Consider the following 24,407-nt stretch of genomic DNA (forward strand, 5'->3'; position numbering starts at 1 on the left):
CGGGTAGAAGTGAGTTTCCTAGATGGTAACTTGTCTGGGAATAGAAAGCCTCGTCTTTCTCCCACAAAGTGGCTGGTGGTTTCAAACTACTGATCTTGCAGTTGGAAGTCCAAGGCGTAACCCACTATACTCCCAGGACCCAATATTAGGGGATAGTTAATATATATATATGTGTTTTGTGTATAATACCATACATATATTTTGTTTCTACAAATAATACTGACTAGTGATTCTCACCCCAGGTACACATTTAAATCACCAGAAGAACTTTGAAAAGAGAGAAAGAAATAAAAAAGATTCTAGGACGACACTTTAAGAGGTTCTGATGATGTGTATGGAAAGAGATCCTACTTTCATACTTCTGAAATGGGCCACAAGAAATTCTAACGTGTAATCCAGTTTGGAAAGAGTAGTGATGGAATGGTGGGTCATGAGCTGGGCTGCTAACCACAAGGTCAGCAGTTCGAAATCACCAGGCACTCCTATAGCAAAAACATGGAAACTACCAAAAACCTCAACTATAGAGGACTGGATGAACAAGCTCGGGTACAGACTATGGAATTTTATGCAGCAATGATAAAAACAGTAACAACTCTCTTGAACACCACAAGATATGGACAAAACTAGAGAACTTTATGCTTAGCAAATTCAGTCAATCTTACAAAGATAAGCATTAACATCGCCATGGTTATGAGGAAAAACAGGAAGCTGATGTGGCAACCCCTCTTGCTGAGGGTCGTCCTCTTTTGACTCTCTTTATTTTACCAGGCATGATGTCCTTTTCCAGGGACTGGTCTCTCCTGATAGCATGTCCGAAGTACGAGAGATGAAGTCTCACCATCCTTGCGTCTAAGGAGCATTCTGTACTTCCCCCAAGACATGTTATGCAAGCTACATCATTTCGTGTCAACTTGATAAATAAGTGTAGGGGTGGAGTCTGGCCTGTCAATTAGGTCACAGCCTGATGATGCCTCATTGTAGGCGTGGCCTTCTCATGAGGATTCTGGGAACTTCCTCTCTCTGTGCTTCACCTTCCTGTGGAGGAGCCACATTTCAAGAGCTGGTGAAGCCACATGGAGACCTGCACCAGCCAATGAGATGCTTCCATCGGCATTGGATCCACAAGACTTTGCACCCACTGGCCTGTGACCTTTCTGCATTTTGCATCATTGCATATGACTGCATGGGTTAAAGAAGGAATTTGGATTAGTAATGGACTTATGGGCTAATATCAGACTTACAGACTTAATCTGGACTGGGCTGGGATGTTTTCTTAATATACACTTACTTCTTGATATAAAGCTCTTTCTTACACATATATGAGTGTCTCTGAATTTCTTTTTCTAGTCAACCCAGCTTAACACATATGTGTATGAGGCAATTGAAAATACCATGGCTTGGGATCAGGCTTGGGTTAGGCACACCAAGTCTAAGAGACATTTTAGCTCTTTAACACTTTAAAGAGATCTTGTACACTAGATTTGCCCAACGCAATGTCTTTTGATTTTTGACTGCTGCTTCCATGGGTGTTGATTGTGCATCCAAATTCATTAAAAACATTTCATATCTCTAGCTATATCTGTATCTATAGGCAAGGGGAGAAAAGGATTCATTTAAAAACTAAAAAGAATATATATATATATATCATTGATTTTTAGTTTTAAAAGTAATCCCTTTCTCCCCCTTGCCTTTTTTATTTTAGTTTTTGACTCACTGGCCTCATCAACCAATCTGCATAAGGACCACTTAGAAAAAGAGCTGATTTCTATCTATTACATATATTATTCTATCTGTACATTTTTTAAAAAGTCAGCTCTCAACTGATGGCATTATATTCTTTGTTAATTCTTTCTATAATGCACAATATTCAGAAAGGGTGAAACAGATTGAAGCACTTTCACAATTTAGGTTCAGCTGTCAGGAAAGAGGGAGTGTCTTCCTTCTACCCAGGTAAGATGTACACTAAGCAGAAAACAATCACACAAGGGAGGCTGGTGGTTTCTCCCACTTTGATGCCTCAGTGCTTCCTAGCTCTGGGGAAGAAACAGCATGGTTGATGCTAGATCGTGGCATGAAAGATGGGATAAGTATTCTAGCTTCTCTGACGTCTGTCCTGGACCATGATGTTTTGTTTCCAGAACATTGTAGGTAGCACATCTCAAATATTAAACACAAAATCACAAACTTTTTGAAGCATTCATTGGTCATAACCATCGATGTCTTTCCCTCCACCAGCACGGTAATCTGGAATTAATCATCCAGCTAGTGTTTAGGAAATAAAGCTCACATGATTTTAGGTTAAAGGTGAGGGGGGAGAGGGGAAAGAGCACTTCCTAAACCTTGATGAAAGGCTTTGTTCCATCTGCCAGAGGTAGCTGTGGCCCACATGTGTGACTCATATTGGAGCAGGGGGCTCACACGAAAAGAACATCATGTGCGCAGTGAGTGTTAGATCACAGAGCAACGATCTCATTGGACTAAGTCAACACGGGGATTTCCTGAACTGACATGCAGTTTAGAGCCAGAGGGCAGAGGGCTTGGGCTGTTTGATTAGGCCACCGCCTTGAACTAAATATCCTTTCTTAAAAAGTCAGCTATCTCCCTCATTTCTTCTGGGTGAAGGAATAATAAGGATCGTTGCAATCACTGTGCCAGACGCTCTTCAGGTGTTTTAGTCTTGACACAGACTTCTGACGTAGGCAGTTTCTCTGTACAGATGAGGCCATATTAACATTCGTAGGTACAAATGCTAGCTGGTTGTTCTATGTCACACAACAGAAAGTAGACATCGGCCGAGGATCCTTGCCTAAAATGCTCAGTGTTTTCCCAAGTCATCAAAGATGCCCCTCTTTTAGAAAGACCATGTTCTCCATGAGCTGCCACAGGGAAGGCCCGGCTATCTCCAGTTCGCTCTATGTTCTTATAATTTGTTTTTGTCTTCAAAGTCAAAGCTTTCTTCTAATTATATACTTGTACTTGAATTTTGTCTGTTTTTCTACCTGTGTGAGGTTCCAATGGAAACTTGGTGGTGCTGAGGGAGGAGCTTTGGGCTGTTGAGTGCAAGGTTCAAAACTCGCCAGGTGCTCAACAGGAGAAAGATGAGGCTGGCTGCTCCCGTAAATATTTGCAGTCTCAGTCAGGGTGCGATGTAGCAGTGATCAAAAATACAACCTTCCTCTAGTTCCTAAATGCTTCCTTTACCCCCCTCCCACTGTCATGATCCGAATCCTACCTTGCAAACCTGACTAGACCCGAGGATGTACACTGGTACAGATGGGAACTGGAAACACAGGGAAGCCAGGGCGGATGATCCCCTCAGGACCAGTGGTGAGAGTGGCGATACTGGGAGGGCAGAGGGAGGGTGGGTTGGAAAGGGGAAGCCTATTACAAGGATCCGCAAGTGACCTCCTCTCTGGGAGACATACAACGGAAAAGTGGGGGAAGGGAGACGTGAGACAGATAAAGGTATGACAAAATAATAATTTATAAATTATCAAGGGTTCATGAGGGAGGGGGAAGGGGGAAGGGAGGGGAAAAATGAGGAGCTGATGCCAGGGGCTTGGGTGGAGAGCAAATGTTTTGAGAGTGATGAGGGCAACGAATGTACAAATGTGCTTTACACAATTGATGTATGTATGGATCGTGATGGGAGGTATATGAGTCCCTAATAAAATAATTAAAAAAAAAAGATTTTCAGTCTCAGAAACCCTACACGAAGTTGCTGTGAGTCAGCATCTACTCCATTGTTGTGGGTTATATATGTATGTATGTGTTATTTCAGATTATTTTTAGTATTTTGAAGTTGTCTTAGTGATCTGCCAGTAAATGGCTGCCTCCTCTCACTCCCCCTTTTAGAATTTGGAGAGTCTACCACTAATATCAAGTTGAGTTGTATTGAAGAGTAGAATTTTAAAATTAATTTAGAACTCTAGCATTATGCTCAAATAAGATAAAATTATTGTCTTAATATTTTGTACCTCTATTATTTCATTTTATTCTGGTTTTAATGCCCATATTGAAGTAAAGAAGAGGTCAGTTGAAAACAAACAAACAAAAAACCTACCAACAATAAGCAAGGAAGATATTGATTTAATGATTATGCCCAGGTGTCACACAATTCAAAATCAATATTCCCTTCGCATCTCATCATCATAAAACAAAACAAAACAAAAAAAAAAACTCCCACTGCCCTCAAGTCAATTCCAAACAGTGGTGGCCCTATGAGAAGTTTCCAAGGCTATAAATCTTTACAGAACCAGTAGCCTCCTGGTTCTCCAGAAAGCAGGTGGTAGGTTTGAACTGCCGACCTTGTGGTTAGCAGTCCACAGAAGCTTACTCTAAAGCACCATCAAAGTTCTCATGTAAGAATGTAGAAAACCATAAACATGTCGCCAGCGGGGAGGCCACATGGACATTTGTAATCAATTTCATTTAGGGCAGAACACATTGATAAAACAGTACTTCCTGAGCCGCACCACACATGCCTACTGGTAATTTGCTAGGAAGGTAAGTATAGATTGATTACCCGAATTTACTATCTTGATCCAAGATGCCCAGGACAGGTGCCTATAACACCTTCTGGCCAAGGGATGGAATGAGATATTCAGAGTCAAAATTGGCTGAAGACTCACTTACTTCCCTGGCTTACGTAGACACAATCTTAGTTACCTTGCATTTTTCTAAAACAAAACAGAAGAACAAAAACACGTGTGGGTGACGTCAAAGAACCAGAATGTATTCTCCCCAGTTCAAATTGGGATCTTGGTAGCACCGACTCCTGTGTGTCTCACCACTAGCTGTAGTCCATGGGTGATGCTCGCTAGACATTCTTCCCCTACCATTGAAGCTGCTGAGTGGCCGAAGCAGGACACCCAGTAAGACCAAGCAGAGGCTGAAAGACTTCGTGCTGGTGAAGGCAGGTGGGAGTGGATCCAAGCCAGGCAACATGGCAGGCCACCCGCCCAAGTCCCGGAACCCTAGGCAGGGTCGCGGCCAGCAGAAGGAAGAAGAGAGCGAGCCGTTCTCCGCAGTCCGCTGATAGATGTGAAATAGCCATGCTCCACCCAAGGAGGCTGTGGCCTGCATCTTATGGAGGATGTTTTACTGCCACACTCCTGAGGATCCATGTTGACCCAAAGCCCAGCCATCATACCCACCCGATCTTGGTAAAACTTCATTAACCTAAGACAAGAAGTCCCATATTTACAAACAGGGTTATACTTACAACTTGAACACTTACTTCTGGAGTATAGCATCCCACCCCTAACACCACCATCGGCGGAAAGGAAGGGCAGGGGACTGACATGGTGAGTCAGCACACCTCTCTGAATGATAGCTATGGAGCTGGGGCAGCTTGAAGACACACTTGGAAGTTCAGGACATATGTATTTAGGAGAAAATAGAGAGGGGGGAGCAGAAGAAGGAGGAAAGAGAGAGAGAAGAAAATGCCAGATGATTTTGCAGGTTAATCAAGTCTTCGAGATTGTTTGGAGAGATAGTTGACAGAGCTAGGGAATTTTAAAAGGAACCCCAGTGGAGTCGTGGTTACATTGGACTGCGATACGTATGGTCGGCAGTTTGAAACCACCAGCAGCTGCTCAGGAGAAAGACTGGGCTTTCCACTCCCATAAACAGTTACAGTTTCGGAAATCCATAGGGGGCCGCCAGGAGTCCGCATTGGCAGTGCATTTTGGAGTGGATGGAATTTTAGGCATTGGTTCAAGGAAATTCATATAAATGGGAAAATGGGAGAAAATGATTAATCCTAGAAAATGTAAAAAGGTGCCAAAAACGGGAAACTGGGATGATAGAACATTACTGAGAATAGATGTGAGCTATATGTGCAGTCACAGTAATGAAAACACTGGAAAGGGATTAAATCAAATTTTGTGGGAAAAGATGATTTTCGAGCGATCGGCTAGAAGAAGGTTATGAATGTAAGTCCTCCTCTAGCATAAGAATAATTATTTATATAACTCTAAAACTGATTAATAGATCATCACAAAGCATGTCTATTATTTAGAAATATGAAGGTAAGTGCTAAAGGATGCATAAAGCAAAAATGAAACTCACTGCCACTGAGTTGATTTCAACTCATCACAACTGTATAAGGCAAGATAGAATCCCTGCAGGTTTCTGAGACTATAAATCTTTACAGGAGGAGACAGCCTCATCTTTCTCCTATGGAACTGCTGCTGGGTTCGAACTCCTGAATTTGTGGTTTGTAGTGCAGTGAGTAGCCCACTACACAGCAGGCATTGAAAGTGGTTGCTTCAGGGGAAGAGACCGAGAAGATGAAGTGAGCAGTGGTTTTGTTACAAGGATTTGATGATTACATAATTTTCATAACTTTGGACTAGTATTGTTTTGATAAAGTGAAGTAAAATGCAATAAGTAGTAAGTTAGATTCTTTTTCCTATTAATGATCTAGAGAGTGCACACCGTAATCTAACTAAACATGCCACAGGTAAAATAACCCTGTGCTTGTCCTGCAAGAAGGGTGCGTCACGGGTGAGCACCATCTTTTTCATGAAAGACCCAGAGATTCCCTTGGGAACCCTCTGCTAAGTGCAAAAAGGCCAGACACCAAAGGGAAGGCAGTGTGTGACTCCATTTAGAGGATGTGTCTAATTTGAAAACACCTGCTGCTCCGAGGGAAGCTTTCCACTCCCGTCAAGAGCCAGTCTCGGAAACCCAGGGGGAGCCAAACCCTACCTGGTAGGGTCACCGTGGCTCGGAATTGTCTCCATGGCAGTGAATGTGCTTGCTAAGCAAATGCACAGTGATGCAGACTAGTGCTTACTAGGGACTGCGGGGAGCAAGAGTGTGGGCATTTACTCCCGAGTGGTAATAGAGCTTCATTTTGGGGTGATGAAAAAGTTCTGGGAATGGAGAGAGGTGATGATTGCACAGAGGGAGAATATAGTTTTTAAAATACAATGTTCAAAAAAATCAATCAATAGTCAATCAATCAATAACATACAGCATTTCATCATCAAGATTAGGTTATGCTCCTCTCAGAAATGAAGACCCAATAAAGATTCAAAATGAGGACACTCTGCAGGCCCAGGAGATATCATTAGATCTAGATTTTTTTGGCACGGGGTTAAATCCAGTATTTAGACACTCCTTGGAAAAGAAAATGACAATTCTTTCTAGAAGTTCTTTGAAAGGAATACCTAAGTATTATGACCAAAGTAAAGATTTGAATAAACAGAATAGGTTGGGGGAAAACAGTCTTAAACGTATTCCAGTTTCATAACGTACCGGCTCCATGACTGCCTATCAATTTACATCTTTCCATATAAAAAATGATTCCACAGTTAAAGTAGGGTTTCTTTCTCTTGAGAAGCAGATTTGAGAGAGACTTTAAACAAATCAGTCGCAATAATCAAACGTGATCAGGAAAGCTGTAAGTCCAGAAAAATGTGATCAAGTCTATGGACCGAGATCTGCCAAGGGATCCAGTAAAGAAGTGCTTGTCAGATAGTTTTGAAATTCTGATGGCATTTTTGAAGCTCTATAAAAGGCCAAAACAAAACTATAAAATCAGCAATGACTTCAAATTAATCCCCACACAGTATAGCTATGTCTCAGCAAGCCTCTAAAAGCATGAGATAGTATTTAGAAATTTTAACCTTGGGGGGTTTGCCTTCTAGGATGGTTCTCCAACTTTCCACCCGCTGGACAATGGCATTCATTGTTTGGGGCTGGCAGACACTGCTGACAAAGAAATAATTAAGATAACTTCATTAAAAGGCTGGATGACTTTTTAAGACCCACACCTAACAAAGTAGCCTCCTATCAAAGAAAACATTTTTGGCTTTGTGCACACCAACCCTTTGAGAGAGAAAGAAGTTTGTTTTGAATTCCAAAAGGTTCCACAGTTTGAACTAGACCGAGGTATCTGAGTTTACGCTTTACAAAAGTTTGCTGTAGTGTAGGGAACAATACGGAGACCATGACTCATAGGACTTTTCCAGGAAGGAAAACCTTTCCTGGGCTGGGAGGGAGGAGTCAGAAAAAGAGGGAAAAGAGAGGGTGAGAACTGAAATGCACCAGGGGGCCCGCTCCCTGAACCCTTCGGGTCAAACTTGCAGCAGGAAAGGAAGATAGGTTGGCAGGACTGGGTTCTAAAAACAGAAAAGCCATTTATCAAAGGAACTCTGGAAGCACATTCCCATACGAAGAGCCCCAAGCCCCAAGCCCCCGAGAACAGCCTTGGTTTAATAGAAATGGTGCCAGAGTGCATTTGGTAGATGAAGAGAGCCTAAGTCTAGGTTCCCATGGTCCTCCCTAACCCAGAAGAGATCTCAAAATTCCTGAGCCTCCTCTGGCTTAGAGAAGACAAGCATGGGTACATAGACCACATGTACTATGTAGAAGCAGACCTAGGCTTTGCCGTTAGGTAATGCTGAGTGGGTTCTGATTGATAGCAACCCTATGTTCAACAGGATGAAACCCTTCCTGGTGGCCCTGCCCCATCCTCACAATCGTTGCTAAGTTTGAGCCCATTGCTGCAGCCACGGTGTCAGTCCACCTTGTTGGGGGTGTTCCTCTTTCACTTTTCACTCTGTGATGTTCTTCTCCGCTTCTCACGTCTAAGGAACATTCCGCCTGTCCTTCTTCCAACACAGACGTATCCATTCTTCTCTTAGCGCATGGCACATTCAGTAGGCTTTGCCAACACCATACAGATAAACGCTTCAATTCTGCCCCAGCTTTCCCATGCATACGAGGCAATGAAAAATATCCTGGCTCACAGGGCATCCAGTACAGATAAATCCCTCAGGACCAATAATGAGAGTAAGGGGAAGGTGGGGGGAGGAAGGGGGAACTGATCACAATGATCTACATAAAACCCCCGGCCAGTGGTACGAACAACAGAAAAGTGGGTGAAGAGAGACAGTGGTGGGTGTAAGATATGAGAAAAATAATAATTTATAAGTCATCAAGGGTTCATGAGGAAGGGAGGGTGGGGGGAAATGGGTTGACTAAGGGCTCAAGTAGAAAGAAAATGTTTTGAAAAGGATGATGGCAACAAATGTACACATGAGCTTGACACAATGGATGGATGGATGGTGATAAGAGCTGTAAGAGCCAAGAGGGAGGGGGGAAATGAGGAGCTGATATCAAGGGCTCACGTGGAAGGCAAATGTTTTGAGAATGATGATGACAACAAATGTGCTTGACACAATGGATGGATGTATGGATTGTGATAAGAATTGTACGAGCCCCCAATAAAATGATTTTTTTTAAAGAGCTGTAAGAGCCCACAATAAAATGATTTTTTAAAATATCATGGCTGTGATCAGACGTACCTTAGTTCTTAAAGTGACATCTTTGTTTTTAAACACTTTAAAGACGTCTTTTGCAACCAATTTAGCCAATGTAATACATCTTTTTGATTTCTTTATTACTGGTTCCCTGAATGTTAATAGAGGGTCTGAGTAAAATAACATTTCAAACAACTTCAATAGTTTCTCAATTTATTATGCCCAGTTCTGAGGATAATCCTTTTCTTTATGTTGAAGTATAATCCAGAATGAATGCAGTTGTCTTTGCCTGTCATGACTAAGTGCTTCGAGTCTTCTTTGCATTTAATAGCAAGATGGTGGTGTCCACATATCACAGGTTGTTAAGGAGTTTTTCTCCAAACCTGATGCTGTGTTTTTCTTGTATTCCAGTTTCTTGGATGGCATCTTTACCAAGAAATTATTTCCAATGGATGATCCTTCTTTGTTTTCAACTTTTACATTCCAAAAACCAATAAATATCCACACATCTTAAACACGTGCTCGATCAGTTTCAGACTGCAGAAATTAGGAAACCCTTCCATTTCTTCCTCTTTAGCATGCACGGTTGGTGCATAAATTTGAATCATAGTTTTATTAACTGGTCTTCTTTGTAGATGTACGGGTGTTATCCTTTCACTAACTGGGTTGTTCTTCAGGATAGACCTTGAGATGCTCTTTCTGAGGATGAATGTGATACCTGTCCCTCTTCAATTTATTTCCCCAGCACAGTCGACCAGATAACTGTCTGATTAAATATGGTCAACGTGAGCCCATTTCAAGTCACTAACCCATATGATCTTTAGACGTTCCATTTCATTTTTGGTAACTTCCAATTTTCCTACATTTCTATTTAGTACGTTCCAAACGATTAGTGGGCATTTTTGGGTGTTTCTTCTCATTTGGGGTGGTGCACTATCAGCAAATGAAAGTCCTAAAAGCTTTACCCCATGTATGTCATTGAGATCAACTCTGTTTTGATGAGGCAGCTCCTCCCAAGCATGTTTCGCGTGCCTTCCACCGAAGGGGCTGTTTTCAGCTCTACATCAGATCATGTTCTTCTGCTGATCCTATGGTTCCCAGTGGCCAATTTTTAAAACTGTAGATCACCAGGGCTTCCTAGTCTGTCTTAGTCTGCAAGCGCCACGACCCGGGCGACCCACCTGGTGTTTGAAATAATGGTGGCATCGTTTCCAGCACCACAACAGGCAAGCCACCAAAGGAGAAAAACTGATAGATGGGTGATGGGTGACAGAGGCATGCAATGGCGGCAGGAAGAGAGAGAGCACAGAGTGTCATACTAAGCCTCCTTCCTTAGACAGAGAACAAATCCCCTTTTCAGAAGGATGAACACATGCAATATAAGACGAAGCCATAAAGCAACGTAGGTTATAAATGTTGAGTCATAGGGAACATTTGGAAAGATTCGTTCAGGAAATGGGACCATGTCTGACCTCTTCTGACTTCAGGCCAACGTGGATTGTTATAAGGCAGAGGCATGCCTCCAATCTAACCTTATTTACCTGCTTCTGAACCCAAAATGTCTCTGCCACAGACTCTACTTCTCTACTGGGTTTGATCATCAACAACAACGGCCACACAGAACACACAGACAAAGCTGTGGTTGTGGGGTTTTTTAGGGAAGCTAACACTTACAAATCAGGATAAAAATGTTAGGGAGCCAGTTCTTTGGCCTGTAGTACTTCTTTTCAGCCACGTCTCTCATCCTCAGCTTTAGTCATGTGATCCCTGGAGCTCTGTCCTTAGCAGACCAATGTCACAAAGCTTCTTTCGTGCCGATAAATGCCCAAAGGACATGCCACTCTGCCAAACTCTGCCAATCAGCCTCCTGCTCCAAAGGCCTTCAGCTTCAGTCCACCACTCTGCCTCACTGCCTCATGGTGGCCCTGCTGCCGCTTCGGCGGCCATTGCCACTTCTCCACAAAGGCATCTTGAATGAGCGCCGCTCCTGGCTCTTATTTCTTGGTGGTCGCGAGGGTCTCTTCTTGCTTCTGAGACGGCTCACTCTATATCCAGCAGAAGGACAAAACTGGCCAGTCCACTCATATTAGTCCCCTAACCCTACTTTTACGCCCCCACTCAGTTAGTAGGTGGAATTGCAAAGGCTATGGATGGAAGCGCAGCACCCAACAGTTCAACTGCACCTCCCTGGTCTTTGGAACGAGCAAGAAAACTTACGGATAGGTTTGAAAGAGAACCCATAACTGATCATGCACAAGATGAAGCCAACTTAGGAAGTATTTACAGAGGGGCAGAAAGGAAATGAGGAGAGAGCCGCACAGGGAGACCCTCAGCTCAGGAGATGCCTAGAGCCCTTTCTCTGCCAACTACCCAAGGAGGACACGGTCTCTGGAAGGAAACGGGGACTCAGGCTGTTAAATAATACTTCCTGTTTCTCTGAAGGAAAGATAGATCCTCAGTTGGTGCAAAAGGTTGGCTCTCGGCTACCCACCACAGGATGGTGCTTGAACTTTCCCAGCAATTCCACGGAAAAAAGGGCTGGCAACCTGCTTCGGAAAAATCAGTCACTGGAAACCCCGGGGAGCACAATTGTACTATTGAGTTAGGATCGACTCAACTGCAGCTGGTTTAGGTTTTTTTATATCAAATTCCTAGACACTCATAAGTGTTTAAGAAAGCATTTTATATACAAGAGCAAATTGAATATTGAGCAAACATCCCAGCCCAGTCCAGATCAAGTCAATAAGTCTGATATTAGCCCATATGTCTGATACCAATCTATAAAGTCCCCTTCAGACTCACGAAACACATGCAATGACGCCGGATGCAGGAAGATCACAGGCCAGTAGGTGGAAGGTCTTGTGGATCCAGTGGCGATAGAAACATCTCAGCGCTGGCAGGGTCTCCACAGGCCTGTAGCATAGCTCCAGGGCTCCATGGCTCTAGCGTAGCTCCATGTGTCTTGTCCACGGGAATGTCTTGCAGGGAGTGAGTGTGTGTCCCGCTTCCAACAAGCTACTTATCTCCTTAGCGCCTCCAAATGTTATCAAGTCCTGCTCTGCCATAAATACCACACGTGGGATCCTTTAACCAACAGTTTTACGTCTCATAGTTGCTACTCACTGCTCCCAAATGGGTTCCAACGCAGAGCAACCATAAAGCATAGCATAGGACGGCTCCATCGGCCTTCCAAACGATGCCTCTTTACTAGAGCAAGAGCTTCATCTTTCTCCCACAGCATGGCTGCTGGGTTTAAGCACCCACCAGTCCGTCAGCAGCCCACCCCGTCCCTCACTGGACTCACCAGGGCTCCTTTTCTCTTCGGTTAGGAGGCTCAAAGCGGAATTCAGGGTGCTGGTCCTGGGGGAAGGCTTTCTCTCTGTGTGGGCTCTGGAGAAAGGCCCTGTTGTTTTTTTTTTCCTGAGCTTCTGCACCTGGGTGATCCTCCAATGGCATCTTTCTTCCTCCATCTCGCTTCTCTGGATCACTAGTTTCATCTCATTTACATCTCAAAAGGCACTGATTCAAGATACACCCTGCCCTAACCCTGTCTGATTAACAGAACAGAGACAGCTCGTTTCTACATGGGACTGTGGAGAATCAGAATTCACAACCCGTATTTTGTGAGACAACTCATTAGCCCATCAGGCCAGCGTGAGGAAGGAAGGTGAGCATTTTCCTGTGGACCATAGTGCCTGAGAAGCGATATTTTGAAAGAGGAGATGCATCCGTTCTGTGCACAAAACTTCTTGGAAGAGAGACTTCGAGAGAAGATCAAATATCCTTTCCAGGTATTTTACTGGAGAAGGAATGTCACAGGATGAAAATTTGAGGATTTTAAATCAAGGTTTGTTTCCTTTCTCAAAAGGACCCTTGTGCCTGGTGATTCATCACCACCAGAGCGGCACTCACTGCTTCGGGATAAAACGGCTTCATCCAAGATCAGAGAAGGCAAAGGGCGGGCTGGAAAGGATTGTGTTTGTGTGTGTGTGTGTGTGTGTGTGTGTGTGTATGTGCGCTCTCTCTTGCATATGCTCTGTGTGTGTGCGTATGTGCATGATACTTCTCTGGGTGCATATCTCTGTGTATGTGTGAGTGATCTCTCTGCACATACGCCCTGCCACTGTGCGTGTGTGACCTCTCCATGCATCAGTCTGTGTATGTGGTACGTGTGGTCTGGGCGACCAGTGTCTCTGCATATATGTATCTATGTTCCAAGTGTTTCAATACAGAGCAGGGGATGTTGCCTAGGGCCCCGCACACGGAGGGGCCGGAGAGGCCTAATGACTCCGATGCAAATACATTTTGTTCTATATTTGTCTATAAAAACAGAAAAATAACCCTCATTTCTACAAAGAATGAGAGACCTAACTTCTTGCCCCTTTCAAGGAACTCAGCCGCCTCGCGGGAAGACTTCCTGCCTTTGGGAAAACACCTCATTCGGAAGTACAATGGAGTTAATTCAAAGTTCAGACTCTCTGGCTCTAGACTTTTCTGTCTTCTCTTCCTGTCTGCAGGGCACCCAACCTGGGTGCGGAGGACACTTGCTGGCACAGACACACCTCAGCACGTGTCCTCTTTCTGCTCGGTCCACCAACGTCTTGCCTTGGCCTCCCACTGAAGGTGGATGCTGCACCCACTGGGTGCAGGCCTCCTGGGGCACACAGGCCCTCAGCAGTGGTGCAGGCACCCAGCCTTTGGGGTCTCCTTTAGGAAACACGCACGCAAGCCCATGGAAAACCACAACCATGCAAGCTCTCGCTGCCTAAACGCTCCATTCCACCAGTTCCACTCGACCGTGGCTCCCGTGTTTGAAGGCAGTAAGTATCCTTACACATTTCCAGATATAAAATTATACAGAACTGCTGCCCACCACCCCATCCTAGGACTCTCAAGTACGAGGTTCCTGACCCCCTCCTGTCCCCATCGGTGGAGCCTAAAAATCCTGCTCCCCTCTGCCTGTGCTCCAAGCTCTTCCTCCCGAGGCAGGAAGCTTTTGGTTGGCTTTCTCTCTGACAGGAAACGGCCATGACCTCATATCCTATGCCTGGGGGGGGGGGCAGGGGGGAGTCACAACTCTCAACTTAGCCCTCCCCCTTCGGACCTGGGTAGATATTTAAAGAACGTGATAGAACTTCAAAACAACCCGAATTGTAGGTTATCAAAAATGACTAGCTTTTGTCATGTTGGTGCAGGTCCTGCCTGGGCTTGTCTGTCCTCATGCCATTGTCGCCCCACGCCTGCCCAGGTTTCTAGCCAATGGCTCTAATGCATTCAGCAGTAGGAGAATCCAGCACGCGATGGGCCAGGGGGCGTGGGGGAAGTCTGTCTCTGTCTGTCTGTCTGTCTGTCTGTCTGTCTCACTGTAGCTCTGACGCCTGTAGTAACACCATCTGCTCCCTGCCTCTCTCCTGTCAGGTCGATGTGGTCAATCTCTGGCTGAATTCAGGGCCCACACACCGCTTGGTGTCTCGGCTCCACCATTTCCTGTGTATCCAGTGTATCTCGTTAACCTACATTAATTTTCCTCGGCTGTGAGTTCTTACAGTGGTTTATGTTTTCCTGGTTAGACTTCACTGCTCCGCTTAGCCCTCCGGGCTCTTGGCTCTGAAGGAGCCTCTGAGAGTGAGCCTCTGCTCTTTTGTCTTTCCCCTGCTGTTATCAAAAATCTTAACTCTTCTTAAGACAAGGGGTGCTAAATCAGGGGCAGAGTCGTGAGCAAAGAAGTACAAGAATAAAGAGCACATTAACATGCCTCGAAATATCTCACTGCAAAGGTAGTCCCAGGGACTGCACGCACTGTGTGGCATTTGACACCTGCTCTGGAAGCATTCCCGAAATACTCAGGAGACAAAGCTCCGGTTCAGCCAATGAGCATGTCACCTGCCTTTGGTCCAGCACCAACTGTGTGTCTCTCAGACCCTACTGGCAGCAGACGGTGTCCCGTTCCATAGCAAGTCACACAATGCACTCAGTGTTTAAAAAAAAACAGAAAGAAAGAAAGGAAAAAACAAACAAACAAACAAACAAAAAAGCCCATGGGTGTCAGAGTAGAACTGTACTTCCCAGCAGTTGATTCTTTTCAGAAATGGATTACCAGGCCTTTCTGCAGAGGCACCTCTGGGTGAACTTAAACCACCCACCTATGGGCTAACAGTCGATTGAGTTAACAGCTTCCCTCAATCGGGGACTCCTTGCACCACACAGATGCCCTACACAGAACTGGACACAGAACTGTATGGATTGTGATAAGAGCTGTATGAGCCCCAATAAAAAGATTTATTAATTAAAAAACAAACAAAACACAGAATTGGAACATGCATACGGACCCCACCATGACACGCCAAACAAGGAGGGCAACGTAAAGTATGGAGGACGACACAAAGAGGCTGGACCATACGCCAGCTCCAACCAGAATTAGCCCGACCCCCACAATCAAAGGGAGTACCTCAGAAAATGAAAATAGATTGTCTGGTGTGGGAAAGGAACTGACCCACCACACCACATCCAGAAGGAAGCTGAAACAGAGGAAGGAGAAAGGACGTAGTGGAGTACACCTGGGTCCACCAAGCCCACACGATAGCCCAGCTCGAAGGGCCCATCGTCCAGAGAGGACCATACAGCTGGCCACACTGCGAGATGCGACATCCTGCACCAACCCATGGCCCTACACGGGACAGCACTTGAGACACAGTGGGGTATGTGCGACTGAGCTGACCCCACCACACTGAGGCAAACACTGGGGGCGTGCAATGGAGTAGGGAAGCAGAGCAAAGAGATCCCGAGGGAGTATAAAGGATGGATCTTGGGGCCAGGATGTGGCACCATACAAGTTTCATCAGGAAAACACTCCTAAAGGCCAACAAACAAACCTTGAACTACTAGCAAATTTTTTTCTTTTTTTGTTAGCTTTTTGTTACCTTGTAAATTTTGTATGTTAGTGGCTTTTCTGAGTATCAGCATGTCGGTGTTGCTGCTGTTGAAGCCATGTTCTTATGTGCCACTTGGGTGCTGTCAAAGTCATCTGCATTTGTATGCACATATTACTATATCAGCAGGTCCACCTAGACAAGATAGGCTGGACAAACAATGAGAGAAGAAAACAACAGGACCAACGGTCCTGGAGGGACAAGAGAGTGTGGGAGGTAGGGGAAGGGAGGAGGTGTTGGCCAACACAGGGACAAGGGAACAATGAGTGGTTCAAAACCAGAGGAGGGAAGGGATGGGAGGACTGGTAGGGAGTGACCAAGGGCAAGGTAACTGAGAGGAATTACTGAAACCAGAATGAAGGCTAAACATGGTAATGGGTCGGGAGGAAAGCGAAAGGAAATAGAGGAAAGGAGTAGGAGGCAAAGTGCATACAGAGAAGCCTAAATACAGACATGTGCATATGTAAATATATTTATGATTATGGGGGAAATAGACCTATGTGCATGTATTTATAAGTTCAGTAGTAGGGTAGCAGATGGCATTGGGCCTCCTCACGCACACTCCCTCAATACAATAGCACCTCACCCAGCTAAACGGTCATTGCATGATACCCACCTTCCCGACATGATCACTGAAGACAGACCTGTGTGTAAGCAAACGTGGTGAAGAAAGCTGATGGTGCCTGGCTATCAAAAAGATATAGCATCTGGGGTCTTAAAGGCTTGAAGGCAAACAAGCGGCCATTTAGCTCAGAAGCAATAAAGCCCACAGAGAAGAAGCACACAAGCCTAAGTGAATACGAGGTGTTGAATGGACCAGGTAGCAGACACCAACGAACAAAAACAATCATTGTGTGATCACCTTCCTCACATAAATGCTGAAGACGAATGTGTGCATAAGTAATTGTGGTGAAGAAGGCTGACGGTGCCCGGCTACTGAGAGATATAGCGTCTGTGGACTTAAAGGCTTGAAAGCAAACAAGCGGACATCTAGCCCAGAAGCAACAAAGCCCACACGGAAGCAGCACACTAACATGGGTGTTCGTGAAGGGCAGAGGAGACCAGGTCTCATACAACAAAGGCAGGGGGCGGGGAGAAATCACATCACCGTGAATGAGGGGGATTGCATGATGGGGACCCAATACCCATCTGTAGACAGCTGGACATCCCTTACAGAGGGGTCGTGGGGAGATGAGTCACTCAGGGTTTAGTGTAGCAACAATGAAACTCAAAACCTTCCTCTGGTTCCTGAACGCTTCCTCCCCTCCCAATTATCATGACCCCAATTCTACCTCGTGGACCTGGTTAGACCGACCAGAGGATGTACAGCGGTGCAGTAGGGATCTGGAAACACAGGGAATCTAGGATGGATGAACCCCTCAGGACCAGCGGTGGGAGTGGCAACACCGGGAGGGAAGGGGGTATTGAAAGGGAGAACCGATCTTGGAGATCTATGTGTAACCTCCTTTCTGGGAGATGGGCAATGGGAAGGTGGGTGAGGGGAGACGCCGGGCAGTGTAAGGTAAGACAAAATAATTATTTATAAACTATTAAGGGTAAAGGGGGAAGGGGGGAGCAAAGAGGGAGGAAGAGGGGGAAAAAAGGAAAACGAGCTGATTCCAGGAACACAAGTGGAAGGCAAATTTTGAGAATGACGAGGGCAACGAATGTATAAGGGTGCTTTGCTCAATTGATGCATGTATGAATTGTGTGTCCGCGCAGAACTGTGCTCCCTGGGATTTTCAATGGCTCATTTGGGGGGGAGGGGGCAGGTCACCAGCTCTTTCATCCAAGGCACCTCTGGGTGAAGTTGAACTGACAGCCTTTTGGTTGCACCCCTTGGAGACTCCCAGCACGTTGAAATAGTGGTGTCTATGAGGGAGCTAAAAAGAACAATTCTATGATTTTTTTTCCCTCTATGATCTTTTCATTAAATTGCTCCACCTGTTTTTTTAAGTTCCCCCCTATGTTCCGCGGGGCAAGAGAGGTGTGTTAGTCTGATTTCACTAGAGAAACAAATTCATAGACACTCATATATATGTAAGAGAGAGCTTTATATCAAAGAGCAAATGTATATTAAGAAAACATCCCAGCTCAGTTTGAATCAAGCCCATAAGTCCAACATTACCCCATATATTGTTACTAGACCATAAATTCCTCTTTAGACTTACTTAACCATGCAATGATGTTGAATGCAGGAAGATCACAGGCCAGTGGGTGGAAAATCTTGTGTATCCAGTGGTGGTGGAAGCCTCTCGGCACTGGCATGGGTCTCCAGGTGGCTCCTCCAGCTCCAGGGCTCTGGCTCCATCAGTGTCTCTCCACTGTCTTGTCAGCAGGAAGACGAAGCAGGGTGAGTGTAGGTCTCGCCTCCAGAGAGCTATTTATCTCCATAGTGCATCCAAATGAGGTCATCAAGCTGCAACCTGATTGACAGACTAAACTCCACCCCTTCAATCTTAATAGTCTCAAGTTGACACCAGAGTATGTACCTACCACAGGAGGCATTTTTTTTTACAACCCACTGCGCGAAATATCAACACTCACACAGTTCCAGAACACCATTGTGTGGGGCAGGTAGATGACAGTGTGGTTGAACAGAGACATGCAATCTCACAGTTGCAAATGAGTGGCTCAGGAGTCCCAGAAATCAGATGTCTGTGGGGTCAGCCTGGCGACATACAGGGGAAGAACAGCTCATCGATGTGACAGAAGGCAGCAAGGGGACTCGGGCACACCGCCGAGCGAGCGCGCTATTTAAAGGCCCTGGTCTCGGCCCGGCTCTAGCTGGTGATGATGTTAGCTGAACCCCATGTTAGCTGGCTTCCTAACTTTGAAAGAGGAGGAAGAAGTCTAAACTGCATGCGAAAATTCTTGTGGTTTGAACAGTAATATCTACTAACCACACACACACACACACACACACACACACACAAATCGAAGCATTCCACGAAACAGGTCTGCAGATGGAGGGGGCCTTAAGTCACCAGTTTTCCATCTCTGTCCTAATTGGGCATATTGCCTTGAAACATACATTATGTTCAAATAATGCTGCCTTCGTAAAATTTTTGGAATGATGCAGGGTTTCTGAATATTTTTACACTCAAGATCCCTTTTTGCTCAAGAAATTTGCACACCCCTGCCCCCCACATTCAGTTACCTCCCCCAATATGAGACCACAACCCACAGTGCACAGAGCCCTGATGAGAGCATAGTTACAGAGCAGTATTTCTGGTACTCCTTGTTATCAGCTCCCTACCCTCCCACCGCCAGCCTCCCCTGCCATAACCCTCCAAGAACCCATCAGGGCAGGCACTCTCTGTAAAGCATTACCCATCCTGGATTTCCTGTACAGAGAAACATTAAAAAAAAAAAACAACCAACAACAATGCCAAAGTAAAACAGAGAAAAGCCTCAATCGAAAAGACAGCAGAAGAAAGAGGAAAATGTTCTGAAACTGATTGTGGAGATGACTGTACACTTCTTTCATATGATTGAACTTTGACATGTGAATTACATGCCAATAAAACTGCTAAAAATAGAAATGGGGAACAGAGTACAATGATTAATGTATAAACCCCCAAGCCCAGGGGACAAACAACAGAAACATGGACAAAGGGAGACAGTGGATGGTAAGATGTTAAAATACTAATAATTTATAATTTATCAGGGGTCCATGAGGGTGGGAGGGTGGGCGAGGGAGTGAAAAAAAGAGGAGCTGATACCAAGGGCACAAGCAGAAAGAAAATATTTTGAATATGATGATGGCAACATATGTACAAATGTGTTTGATACAATTTATGTATGGATTGTTATAAGAGCTGTAAGAGCCCCCAGCGAAATGAATTATTAATTTAAAAAGGAACCAATAGATCCAACAACAAAGGTGGGGTGGTGGTGAGAATCACAACACCGTGAAAGAGGGGGAGTGCGTGATGGGGACCCAATGCCCATTTGTAGACAGCTGTACACCCCTTCCAGAGGGGTAGTGTGGAGGAGATGGGCCACTCAGGGTTCAGTGTAGCAACAATGAAACTAAAAACCTTCCTCTAGTTCCTGAACGCTTCCTCCCCTCCCAATCATCATGACCCCAATTCTACCTTGCCTTGCGGACCTGGTTATACCAGAGGATGTACAGTGGTGCAGTGGGGATCTGGAGGCACAGGGAATCTAGGACAGACCAACCCCTCAACACCAGCGGTGGGAGTGGCACACCAGGAGGGAAGGGCGTGTAGAAAGGGAGAACCGATCTCAGAGATCTATGTGTAACCTCCTCTCTGGGAGATGGGCAATGGGGAGGCGGGTGAGGGGAGACGCCGGGGAGTGTAAGATAAGATATAATAATTATTTATAAACTATTAAGGGACCAGGGATGGGATCGGGGAGGGAGGGGAACGGGGAAAAAAAGGGAAACCGAGCTGATTCCAGGAACCCAAGTGGAAGGTGAATTATGTGAATGACGAGTGCAACGAATGTATAAGGGTGCTTTGCTCAATTGATGTATGTACAGACTGTGATAAGAGCCTTATGAGCCCCAATAAAAAGATTTTTTTAAAAAAGGGGAACCAATAGATACAGAGACCATGTTTTAATCAGTCATGTAACTGGCTGTCAGATAAATTTATATTTAAGCAATGAAACCATGTACCTATAATTCACATGGTATGCAATCTAAGATTTCCACATACCATAGTAAAACTTGCTTTGTTTGTATAGGAACCCATTGCCCATGCTGCTTGGGATAAAGAAGCAAGAGAACAAGAGAGAATCCAACATCGAGACATCAAGGGCATAGTCAACTTTTATAATAAAAGCTGCCTCTAAAACGCTCACCCTTATCCCAGAGTCTGACAGAGTCCCCTATGGGCAGTATTTTCCAGACTTCGGGGGATGAAATAAATTTACTTGTTTAAAATATAAGAGTAAACTTTGTTTTACATACATACATACACACACAGCGTTTCCTTTAATTACACATGAGGGTATATTGATTTAAGAAGTTAAATGATTTCCTATTGTGATTCACAACAAAAGAAAAAAGAAAGAAAACTATTTCCCTCTCTCTGATCTCCTTTTTTGAGTTTATTTGCTTTTTTGAGCATGTTCAACTTTACCTTCTCTGGTTTGCAAAATAAAGGATACTTGATTTTCTCAACTACATAAAAGAAAAAAAGCAGTATTTCCCAAAGTGGGTGATACTGCCCTCTGGTGGTCCCTGGAAGAGACACAGGAGGGCAGCAGAAGCAGATGCCTACACTTTATCCTGGATTATGCGCTAGAGGACAAATAGTTTTCATTGCAAGGGGGGTATTCGGTATTTGTTTTTCTTTCTGGTGAAAAGGGGTGGTGGGCCCATCGTTAGAGTTACCTTCAGTATGTGTCACCAGCTCACCTCATGCTATTATGCTTAGTGCCTCGTGCTTCACAGAGATGGTGTTTTTTCACACTCGGGAGGCTTGCGGCAACCCTGCTCCTAGCAAGTCTATCGATGCCATTTTTCCATCTGCATATGCTCACTTCGTGTCTCTGTGTCACACTGAACATTCTCACAGTATTTCATCATGTTATTGCACACTTAATGGACTGCAGTATCATGTAAGCATAATGTTTATATGTCCCGGGAAACGAAAGGCAGTCACGTGACTTACTTTATTGTGTAGGCACTATATTGCACTGGTTCGGACGGGAATCTGAAACATCTCTGAGGTGGGCCTGTGCAGTCTTTGAACATCCTTACTTGTAAGGAACCTATGGTTATGCGTTGGGCTATAATCCACATGGTCAACACTTCAAAACCACCAGCAGCTCATCAGGAGAAAGACTTGACTTTCTACTCCCGTAAACACAATCTCAGAAACCCACAGAGGGTTCCTATGAGTCAGCATTGACTTGATGGCAGTGAGTGTGACTGGATTTGGTATCTATCTTCTCTAATGGTAGGACACATTTTTTTTAACAGTCAAAATAACAGTGGGCATTTTATAATCAGAGAAAAATGGCGGACACTTATTAATGTTTGTGTCTGGTTACGTTCACCACGCATGTATATATTCATTTGTCAGATCTTTCAATCTACCTTAACACACTTCCGGCGTATACTCATTGCTGTCACACTAGTGATTGCGGTTGTCCAAACAATCACGACTTTATCCCCTACAACCAGTCTACGAACAACTCTATATATGAGGACATTTTATCTTGGAATAACTAATACGCACTCAGCATTTTGCTAGGGACTCAAAGACGAACTAATGGAAATCCCTGCCCTCAAGAAATTCGCATTTCGGTCAAGAGATTTTCAAGTGAAAAACCAGTGGCCTGGATAACTATGTCTAAAGGGATTGGGGAGTCCCTGCTCGGCCTGTTGGGCATGGAATAAGGAAGACCAAAGAAGACTTGGTGAGTCTGGATTACAGGGCTGGTGAAGAACATCGAAAACACCACAGACTGCGAAAAGAACAAACAGATTGGTTCTCTGTCTTGCTGTGACCGGCTGAGGCTGCGCAGCGTGGCTGCGAAGGGACAACGGCCTCACGTGGCTACTGCAGCACTAGGGTGTCAGTTGTTGGTCGCGCCCAGAACACTTTGTTCTGCTCTGCAAGGATATATAATAACTGATTTCTCTAGCCATTTAATAAAGGAAAATGGAAACTGAACAGCCAGAACAAACCTTCCCCAACACTGAAACCAGTGGTGAATTTGGTAAACGCCCAGCAGAAAATAGGGAAGAGGAACAAGCATTGAAAAGATTCAGGAACACCGATGAGATGGTTGAGCTGCGCATTCTGCTTCGGAGCAAGAATGCTGGGGCAGTGATTGGAAAAGGAGGCAAGAATATTCAGGCTCTTCGTACAGACGACAGTGCCAGTGTGTCAGTCCCAGACAGCAGTGGCCCCGAGCGCATATCAGGGCTGATATTGAAACAATTGGAAAAAGTCTGAAGAAAATCATGCCTACCTTCTCAGAGGGCCTGCAGCTTCCCTCACCCACTGCAACCAGGCAGCTCCCGCTCCAATCGGATGCTGTAGAATGCTTAACTTACCAACACTCTAAAGAAGCGACTTGGACTGCCAGTTGAGACTGTTGATCCATCAGAGTCTGGCAGGAGGAATTATTGGGGTCAAAGGTGCTAAAATCAAAGAGCTTCGCGAGACTACTCAGACAGCAATCATGCTTTTCCAGGAATGCTGTCCTCATTCCACTGGCAGAGTTTTTCTTATTGGAGGGAAACCTGATCGAGTGGTAGCATGCACAAAGATCACCCTTGATCTGATCTCTGAGTCACCCATCAAAGGACGGCACACCCTTATGACCCCAATCTTTACAGTGAAACCTATGATGATGGTGGTTTTACAATGAGGTTGGATGATTGCTGTGGATGGCCTGTGGGGTTCCCCATGCCACAGGGAAGGGGTAGTTTGGGCAGAATGCCTCCTGGTCGGGGTGGGCGTGCCATGCCTCTGTCTAGAAGAGATTATGATGACATGAGCCCTCATGGAGGACCACCACCTCCTCCTCCTGGACGAGGTGGTAGCTGCACTCTTCATCCTCCACCACCACCTAGAGGCGGGGAGCTGGTGGCTTATGACCGAAGAGGGAGACCTGAGACCGATATGATGGCCTGGCTGGTTTCAGAGTGGCAGATGGCTTACGAAGCACAGGGTGGCTCAGGATATGATTATTCCTATGCAGGGGGTCGTGGATCATATGGTGATCTTGGTGGACCTATTATTACTACACAAGTAACTTCCCAAAGATTTGGCTGGATCTATTTTTGGCAAAGGTGGTCAGCCAATTAAACAAATTCGTCATGAGTCAGGGGCTTCCGTCAAAACTGATGAGCCATTAGAAGAGTCTGAAGATCGGATCATTGCCATTCCAGGAACACAGGGCCAGATGCAGAATGCACAGTACTTGCTGCAGAACAGTGTGAAGCAGTGTGCAGATGCTGAAGGATTCTAATGCAAGATATATATATTTTTTACAAGATATTTTTTATAGTGTGAAGCCGTATTCTGGAAGTTTTTCTAAGACTAGGGAAGAACTGTAGGAGTCTTGCTTTTTTAAAATATGCTTCTGTTTGAAAAGCCACTTCCCTCTGCTTCACAGGTGTTCTGCATTCGAGGTGTAGTGAATCTTTGCTGTTCACCAGATGTAATGTTAGAGTTCCTTACCAGGGTGGGAGGGGAGGGGGGGCAGAAAC

The 24,407-nt window shown here is 45.0% G+C and overlaps 1 pseudogene; it reads left to right on the forward strand.

The window, feature by feature from the left end:
* Positions 1-22,834: 22,834 nt before the first annotated feature.
* LOC142425761 (heterogeneous nuclear ribonucleoprotein K pseudogene) lies at positions 22,835-24,166 on the forward strand (annotated as a pseudogene).
* Positions 24,167-24,407: the final 241 nt, after the last annotated feature.

Source organism: Tenrec ecaudatus, chromosome 14 (assembly GCF_050624435.1).
Source record: "Tenrec ecaudatus isolate mTenEca1 chromosome 14, mTenEca1.hap1, whole genome shotgun sequence".
NCBI classification, from domain to species: Eukaryota; Metazoa; Chordata; class Mammalia; order Afrosoricida; family Tenrecidae; genus Tenrec; species Tenrec ecaudatus.